At 30.1% G+C, this 8,989-nt stretch overlaps 2 long non-coding RNA genes across 2 annotated transcripts; both read left to right on the top strand.

Moving 5' to 3' along the window:
• The first annotated feature begins 504 nt into the window (after positions 1-504).
• On the top strand, positions 505-1,199 carry LOC126742975 (uncharacterized). The gene is made up of 2 exons (XR_007662747.1): positions 505-835; positions 928-1,199. It is a non-coding gene; the product is annotated as an uncharacterized LOC126742975 (long non-coding RNA).
• Positions 1,200-6,969: 5,770 nt separating this feature from the next.
• On the top strand, positions 6,970-7,597 carry LOC126743180 (uncharacterized). The gene is made up of 2 exons (XR_007662806.1): positions 6,970-7,217; positions 7,311-7,597. It is a non-coding gene; the product is annotated as an uncharacterized LOC126743180 (long non-coding RNA).
• Positions 7,598-8,989: the final 1,392 nt, after the last annotated feature.

Raw genomic sequence — 8,989 nt, 5'->3', positions numbered from 1 at the left:
GCGGCTAGGGTAAAAGAATTTTTAACAAATACTTTTCCTAACCGCCTTATTATTGGGACTGGCGATATTAAATGGCCTCCTAGATCTCCAGATTTGTCTCCAAATGACTTTTATCTGTGGGGTTACCTTAAACAGACCATTTACAAGCATGAATTTAATATAGCTGCTTTAGTGTACTGTCTGTAGGTTTTACCGGCTCGGCAACAAGCATCCTTCTTTCAATATTTACTACTTTACTTCATCTCTTTTTAATAAAGTTTATGTACATGAAATCTCTATGCTGTTTTTAATTAAACATTTCCAAGTTAACTACAAGAAGAATATTGACAAAAATAACCTTAGTTACAATTTTCTATTTCCCATCAAACCATATCTTAGATCAAATTTTTTTTAATTCCAATATTAGGATCAAGTTATCTAATTTAATAAAATATTTATTTTTATTAGTTTTTTTTCAAACAAATGATACCTCCATTTTACGCCGTAAAATAGACAATTTACCGATAAGATCAACCCTGTAAAATATTAATAACTCTATCGATGTTTTTACGATCCTTGTAATTTAATCTGATTTACCTTTACTTACTTACCACTTATTATTCAATGTTTATTGTAGTAAACATATTAAATGTAATATTCCATGTAAACACCGGGATTTACCGTTCCTTATAGCTATAAAGTCTAAGCACATACAGTTTTGTTTCAGTTCAGCTTAGATTCTCCAGTTTGAATTTTGTATTTAAATATATAATAATATAGAAAATGTTTTCTATCAAAAGCTTTGTTGCTTTGTGCCTCTTGTTGTGTGTTTTGGTTATGCAAACACGTGCCTTAAGTAAGTGAATTTCAATATTTTTTAAATTCTTCTCATACAATGTAACTTATTTAACTATGATTAATTTAACTTTTCTTTTTTTATATTTATAGCTGTTATTTGCGATTATACAAGCGACTGCGACTCTCAGTGTAAAAATGCTGGATATAGTGGCGCAGACCTCGATGACTGTTCCATAGATTTTGGAACTCAGCAATATTCTTGTTCCTGCAAATAAGATTTTATATATTTTATATAATATGAATTAAGTAAATATTTATACTAAGTAAAAGCCTGCAGGTATTTAAATTAAATATTGATCTATGTAATTTAATATATTATATTTTATGCCAAATAAAAAATATTTTTAATTTCACAAAAATAATTTTATTTTATCCTGTGTGCCTCAAACTAAAAAAAAAGAAAGTAAAATGTTATGATTGAACTAAGTTTAATTACATTGCGAAGACGGTCTTTGAGGATATCACCCATGTGTGGTTTACATTTTTCACATAACCTAAAAGAAAGTAGTTCAATGGATTAAAGTCGGGTGACCTAGGTTGCCACTCTATTGATCTACATACAATAACAGTATAGTCGGGAGGCATTTCATCCTGTTAAAACCATAATGCCTGGCATGATATGGTCCTATTACTCTTTGTTAATAATCCTTTGCCATACATTCAGCATTTCATAATTCTGAAAATGACTTTATGAAGTAATACCAGTTTCCCTTAGACGTTGGTCAATTCAAAATTACTTTGTTGAAATGTCTTTTGATTTGGAATAATCCGATTAAGAAATCTTTTTTCATACAAACTTTTTGTTTCCAAACGCAAAACCGTGAATTCTTATTTCGCAATAAACGTGTATTTTATATATCTACTTAATTCAAATTAAATTCACCAAATAATATGTTTTATTGGCACGGTTTAGGTATAAAAGATGGTCGAGGGCACCACACATGATTATTACAGTGAAGTTCACTTAAATCCTGCAAACATACATACCCCGTGCGTGGAGATACTGAAGAAATAAAATGGTCTTAAATAAACTCATTGCATTTTATTGGGTACCTATTGTATTGTTCTGGAATGTACTCGTTATCGACTCTTCGTGGAGTTAACGTCACAAAACCAGTCCTTGCAACAATTTTCAGACAAAATTCCAAGTTAAAACATCAAGTCAAAACTCAAAGCAGCCGATGAGCTAAATAATAACCAAATCACCACATTCTTCAAAAATAAAATGTTTGATATTCCTCAAACAAGTTCTGAAGAAATAAATATTGCAATTAAATTTAATAGTTAGGAAATAAAAGAATTTAATACAATAGCACTCATCTTGCCTGAGGTTGACCGCTTCTAAATATACAAGAAGCAAAAAGCTCAAAAATTTTGGCCAGCAAAATATCGGCTTACACCAACTTGATCAGAAAGATCAGAAAGAAAGCAAAACGTGTTGCCTTAAGCAAGCCTAAATGCAGATTTACTGAAACTCATTACACTATTACATAAATAAAAACACATTTACTCAAACAAAATTACACTTTCAATAAACAAAAGCGTATTGAATATTAAAAAAGCTAAAATATTGTCTAAAAAGTCACCATAATAATATCACAGGCAATGAGTAGCATTGAGATGATATTTAAATCTAAATATACAGACATTTAGGCTGACATTTTTAAGCATGGGAAACCTGAACTTTGTCAACTGTGAAAAAATTATTGAATAATATTGACAATTAAAAATGAGGTCAATATAAATACTTAAGTCATAAAATTATCAAGTAATACAATTAAGAAAATAACATAATTAATAAATCAATTCTTGCCTAAAATAGCTGTTCGCGTAGCCAATACCAGCTATGCACACTAGATATAATGAATGGTATATAATATTTTTTTGGCAGCTTTTTGTCCTGATTTTTCAAAATTACGTTTTATTTCTTGAGAATCAATTGACAGGTAAAAATCTGACTACTCTCAACAACGCAAGAGCATTTAACTTGCCTTCCCCAATGAAGATCAATTATAGTTTTAAACAAGTTTTAAGGTACAACCTGATGTTTTACCACTACAGTTGGAAATAAAAAGTTGAAACAAACATTTTCCACGCAAACATTCTCTATGTCTGTTTCATAGTTGTTAGTATTACAATGGTGGATGTACTAGCAGCAAAAAATATTCACTGAAGAAAAGGATGACTGCAAAGATCGACCAATTTCTATATTAGATAAGACTAAAATAGAAGATAGTGAAATAAAGAGGTAGTAAAGGTAGTTACAAACCCTTTACAAGATGGCGAAACTTTGTTTTCTAAAATCTAAAATTTAATTTTATCCTTCAAATTCTTACAAAAACTTTTATTCTCAAGAAATTCATAGAAAGCATGGAAGAGACAGAAGATGACATGTTGATATATTCCATATCTTAACATAAAACTGGCAACAGTAGTAAAATATGTTAAAATTTATGTTAAATAAATGTTTCAACTAAATGTTCTAGAAACATTTAAATAGCCAGCACAAATGTTTCCTTGAAAAATCTTTCCTAGAACTAATAATAATCCCTCTGGTTATACTCGTTTACGACTTTTTCTGCTTAATCTAATGATAAAATCAGATTTTGCTAGCGTAATCAGTTTTCTTAAAATACAGGGTGTTCCGTTGATCATGTTACAAACTTCTAGGGCAGATAGAAAACGTCAAAAGAAAAACAAAAGTTCATATAAACATGGGTCCGGAAAAGCTTCCTCAGGGAGCTAGAGCTCTTTGAAAATAACCTTTAAAAACTAGTTTTTTTTAATAGCTCCGGAACTACTTTAGCTACCGCAACCAATTTTGTGAGGTAAATTATTGTTAGTACGTTTATTCTTTTAAACTTACTAAATAAAAAAAATATTCACCAGGGGCTTCAGAATCAGGGGGGTATTTGGTAAATTTAGGCCCATTTCTTTAAGACTTTAATTTCTGCCCGTTTGGGCATTAGATTATGATGTTCCTATGCTTTTTACATAAAAAAGGTGCTCTTAGTAAAAGTCGGTAAATGGTAAATATCACCGTTTTTGTGAAAATTGACGAAAAGCAACTTATGAGATATAAAAATGAATTACCTATTATTATTAATAAACAATAAAAACAAAATCTGGCGTAAATAAAAAATAAATGTTTAAAAAAAGTTAAGGTAGCCACTTTATTAAATTGGTACTCAAATTAGTTAACTGTCACTTTAATTACCTTGAGGCATAAAATGTTTAATTGATTTTAAGTGTAATAAAAAACCAACAAATTAACAATTTTAGAAACGTAAACATTGTAAACAAATTTTATTAACGATTGGTATTACAAAAATAAACTTAAAATATTAATTGCTCAAAATGCCGGCCGCCACGATCGATACATTTATTGTATCTACACACCATATTAAGGTTGACGTGGTTAAAAATATCAGGCGTGAAATTCTGGCCACCAGGTCTTCTTCTGACTCGACTGGAGTTTCATATACGAGACTTTTCATATGCCCCCAAAGAAAAAAATCTAAGGGTGTCAAATCTGGTGAGCGCGCTGGCTAGGTGACAGGGCCTCCGCGGCCAATCCAGCGCCTTCCAAAATGTTCATTTATAAACTCGCGGACAATAAGTGAAAAATTAGCTGGCGCTCCATCGTGTTGTAGCCATAAGTTCTGTCGTATATTTAGGGGCAGATCATCTAATAGTTCTGGCAGTACATTTCTTAAAAAATTTAAATAAATATTTCCCATTTACCGAGAAGGCAACATAATTGGACCAATTAAGCGTTCTCCAACAATGCCGGCCCACATATTGACCGAAAACTTATGCTGATAGCTCCTAAAATGAATACCATAAGGGTTTTCCTCACTCCACACATGATTATTCTTAGAATTAAAATGCCTTCTTTTGTAAATAAAGCCTCGTCAGTAAAAAGGACATATTTTGGAAATTGAGGTTCTTCTGTACACTGGTCAAGAAACCACTGGCAAAAATTCACGCGGGGCATAAAATCATTGGGTCCTAATGATTGCACCTTTTGCAGGTGGTAGGGCCGAAGAAGCTGTTCCTTAACAACGTTTCATACCCTAACATGATTTACATGCATCCCATCAGCTATTGCTCGAGTACTTACTGATGGGTTATCTTCAAATCGCGGAAGCACTTCTTCCTCAAAATCTGGGATTCGGATGTTTTGCGCGCCATTATCTTGGCGTTTTATTTTAACGGAGCCAGTCTCCCTGAGCCGTTGATTGACCCTTTCAAAAAGTGTGTGAGCTGGGATTCGCCTTTCGGGAAACCGCTCTTCATATAGTCGAGAAGCAGCTCTACCATTACATCGAACTTCCCCATAAATTAGAAGCATATCGGCGTATTAAGCAAAAGTGTAATCTTCCATTACTTAATCGTAATAAAAAGGGAATTAATATCATGTAAAAAATACTGACAGTGACAAATTTAAAAAATACTGTCAGTGGCAATGAATTAGCATTATTATTATTATTAAAATAATTAATTTAGGTACTGCTAGTTTGGTTTTAGTCAATTTCCACAAAAACAGTAATATTTACCGACTTTTACTAAGAGCACCTTTTTTATGTAAAAAGCATAGGAACATAGGTCCAAACGGGCAGAAATTAAAGTCTTAAAGAAATGGGCCTAAATTTACCAAATACCCCCTGATTCTGAAGCCCCTGGTAAATATTTTTTTTATTTAGTAGGTTCAAAAGAATAAACGTACAATAATTTACCTCCCAAAATTGGTTGCGGTAGCTAAAGTAGTTCCGGAGCTATTAAAAAAAAAACTAGTTTTTAAAGGTTATTTTCAAAGAGCTCTAGCTCCATGAGGAAGCTTTTCCGCACCCATGTTTATATGAACTTTTGTTTTTCTTTTGACGTTTTCTATCTGCCCTAGAAGTTTGTAGCATGATCAACGGAACACCCTGTAGAAAAAAAAATTAAAATGATAAAGTCATTGATATTGTAAACTATTTCAGTGTTTTTTTTTATGATAGGTGAATTAGAAAATGGGAAAAAAAGTTAAAATGTTTTAAGTCAATTTACATTTTACTAAGAAACCGGATGAATCCTTTAAGGAAAATCTGTAAATTAGAGAGTTATAATAATAATGCAGGTGTAAACAAATAACATGTATAACGAAGTTAATAACAAATGTCTGAATCAAATAAACTTTTCTTAATTAATTAATTAGTTCAGTTATTGTGTTATATAAAGTTATTCACTTTAAACAATAGTTTTATTTACTAAAAACAAAAATATGTTCAACTTACGTTTAGCTTATTAATTTGAGATATTTAGTTTTTGGTAGTTCATCTTATTTGAGGGCCAAATTTAAACCTAATTTTATTATGTTATTTTGTTATTTAGGTTATTTTATTATAAATCTTTGTTGGCTTCATTAGTTTTGGTATTTACCTTATAAAAAAATTAAATTACAGTCAAAGGGAGTCAGGTAAAAGCTTTGACGTTGTTATTAAAAAAATGTGTGTCTTACATTAAAGAGTATTTCTGAAGCGTATTCCAAAAAAGAGTGTGTTTCCAAATTCCGTTACAATATGTCAGAAGTAAAGGATATCTAGAAGCCCAATTGAGTAGATGCCTTTAACTAGAAATCGGATCAAGATAGAGATCGAGAAATAAATAAAGCTGCTATTAAAAAAGTTATAAGAGCAGGACAAAAAACAAAAAAAATTATTAAAGACTATTATAACCGAACTAAAGAGAAAAAATAAAAACATCATTAAGATCATGAAAGACGACCTAAAGAAAGTAAATAAAGATCGATACAGTAAACAAGAACACCTTATAAAGACCATGAAAGAAGACTTCTTAAATTTAAAAGATCACCTTTAAAAGGAGCAGAACGAACAAGACAGAAAATAACACGAACGAGATTTTCAACTTAAATCTGGAGATGAAACAAAAACAACTAATAACTAACGTCAAAGCAACAGTAAAAAAACTGGGGCAAGTACAACAAAAGATGCCAGAACTAGAGATGAGAGTAAAGCGTACCCCCCTCTTACAGACAATCTTCCGATAAGATTACCCCTGTAAAATATTGATATTTCTGTCGATGCCTTTACGAAGCTTGTTATTTGAATTATTATTGTGTACTTTGAACACTCATTAATCAATATTTCTTGTAGTAAACAACATATTTAATGCATTATTCCAAGTAAACACCGGGATTTACCGTTTTGCATAGCTATAAAAGCTAATCATATACGGTTTTGTTTCAGTTCAGCTTAGATCCGCTGATTCGAATTTCGTATTTAAATCTATAATATTATAGAAAATGTTTTCCATCAAAAGCTTTGTTGCTTTGTGCCTCTTAATGTCTGTTTTGCTTATGCAAGCACACGCCTTGAGTAAGTGTTTTCAGTATTAAAAAAAAAAATAAAATCAAGCTTATTTATTCCTTTAAATTAACTTTGAAAATTTTTCTTTTATTATATATATAGCTGTTATTTGCGGTTATACAAGCGGATGCGACTCTCAATGTAAAAATGGTGGATATAGTGGCGCAGACCTTGCACAGTGTTCCATAAATTTTGGAACTCAGCAATATTCTTGTCCTTGTAAATAAAGCTTTTAAAACAGAATATGTTTTTTTATATAATGTTTATTAAGTAAATGCTTATACTAAGTGAGAGCATGTAACTATTTTAATAAGATGTTGATCTATGTAATTTCATGTATCAATTATGTCTCAGCCAAATAAAAATATTTTTAACCACGCCAAAAATAATTTTATTATGCTCTGTATGCAACAAATTAATAAGAAAGAATCTTTTGAAGCGGTTTCCTTTAAATTACATATCAAATTTAAAAAAAAACAAGTTGTGTAGTGAGCATCGCCCTCTAATTTATTTAATAAAAAATTATTTTTCTGAACGTGATTTCAATCGTTAAACAAAAAGTAAAAGTTTTTTAACTAAAAGCACAGTCTAACAGTTGAAATCTATATACTTTGCTAAAAGAAACAAGATTTCCTACACTAAATTATCCCAAAATATTATTTTGATATTTACCTCAGTCAATATGTACCATACACAAAAGATTTATATGGAATTACAGGCTTATACTTAGTTTTTTATTTACATTAGAATCCCTAATATTAACCAAACTAAAATCAAAAATATTTCTTTGTAGTGCCACAATTCCTATTCTTCTCAGTTCCAATGATAACTAGGTATAATTATACATATCAGATGTCTGAATACTTGAGTATGACCTATTTTTATTCAATTGTATTGACTTATTTATTTTTTATAATTATTGCCAATTCTGACCGCCAGTTGGTTGGCGAGCGATAAATTATTATCTTTTTGGTTTTTGATTTTCATTAGATATAAATAGTGTTACTATCTCTTTGAGGTGGCATCAATTTTCATAATCGTGATTCGATCCGTTTTGTCTCAAATTCATATACTGTTTGCTAATCGTAAAAAGAACTGTATTTTTTATAGGCAAATAAAATACTTTGAATTTGAATAATATGACTTTTGCTTTAAATATTTCTGATAATACATTAAATTGAAAGTAAAACGTAGACCAAGTTAATTATTTCAGATTTTTTTTCTCCAGTTTTAAATGTGTATTAAATTAGATAAAATCTCTTTTAATAAAACCATTGTTGCTTGTATTTTGGATATGCAAGCACATATCTTGAGAAAGTAGATTTAAATCATTTTTAAAAGATTTTAATCATTATAAACTATTGCTGATTATTTCTTAATCAATATCCATTTTATTTCTTGAAAATTATGTTTTTTAATGTTTATTATTTCATTTATGCTTATAGCAGCTAATTGTGATTATAAAAACAAATGCGACTTTCAGTGAAAAAATGCTGGGTAAAGTGGCGAAGATCTTGGCGAATATTAATTCCATAGATTTTAAAATAAGAATAACTGTGGAGAATGCACTTGCAAAAAAATCTGAAATCTATGCAAAGATCATAACAATCAATCAATACAACATCGATCATATCAATACGTCTGCAAAGATCAATTAGTTTCTATGCCAGATAAAGAAACAGCTAATTTTTTAATGGCTCAATATGAAAATAAAGAGGTCGATGCTATATAACACATAATTAAGACATTGACATAGATTGGTCCTTCAGGATGGCTTTGAG

The sequence above is a fragment of the Anthonomus grandis genome, chromosome 12 (assembly GCF_022605725.1).
Source record: "Anthonomus grandis grandis chromosome 12, icAntGran1.3, whole genome shotgun sequence".
NCBI classification, from domain to species: Eukaryota; Metazoa; Arthropoda; class Insecta; order Coleoptera; family Curculionidae; genus Anthonomus; species Anthonomus grandis.
This window is presented reverse-complemented; position numbering and strand designations above follow the sequence as displayed.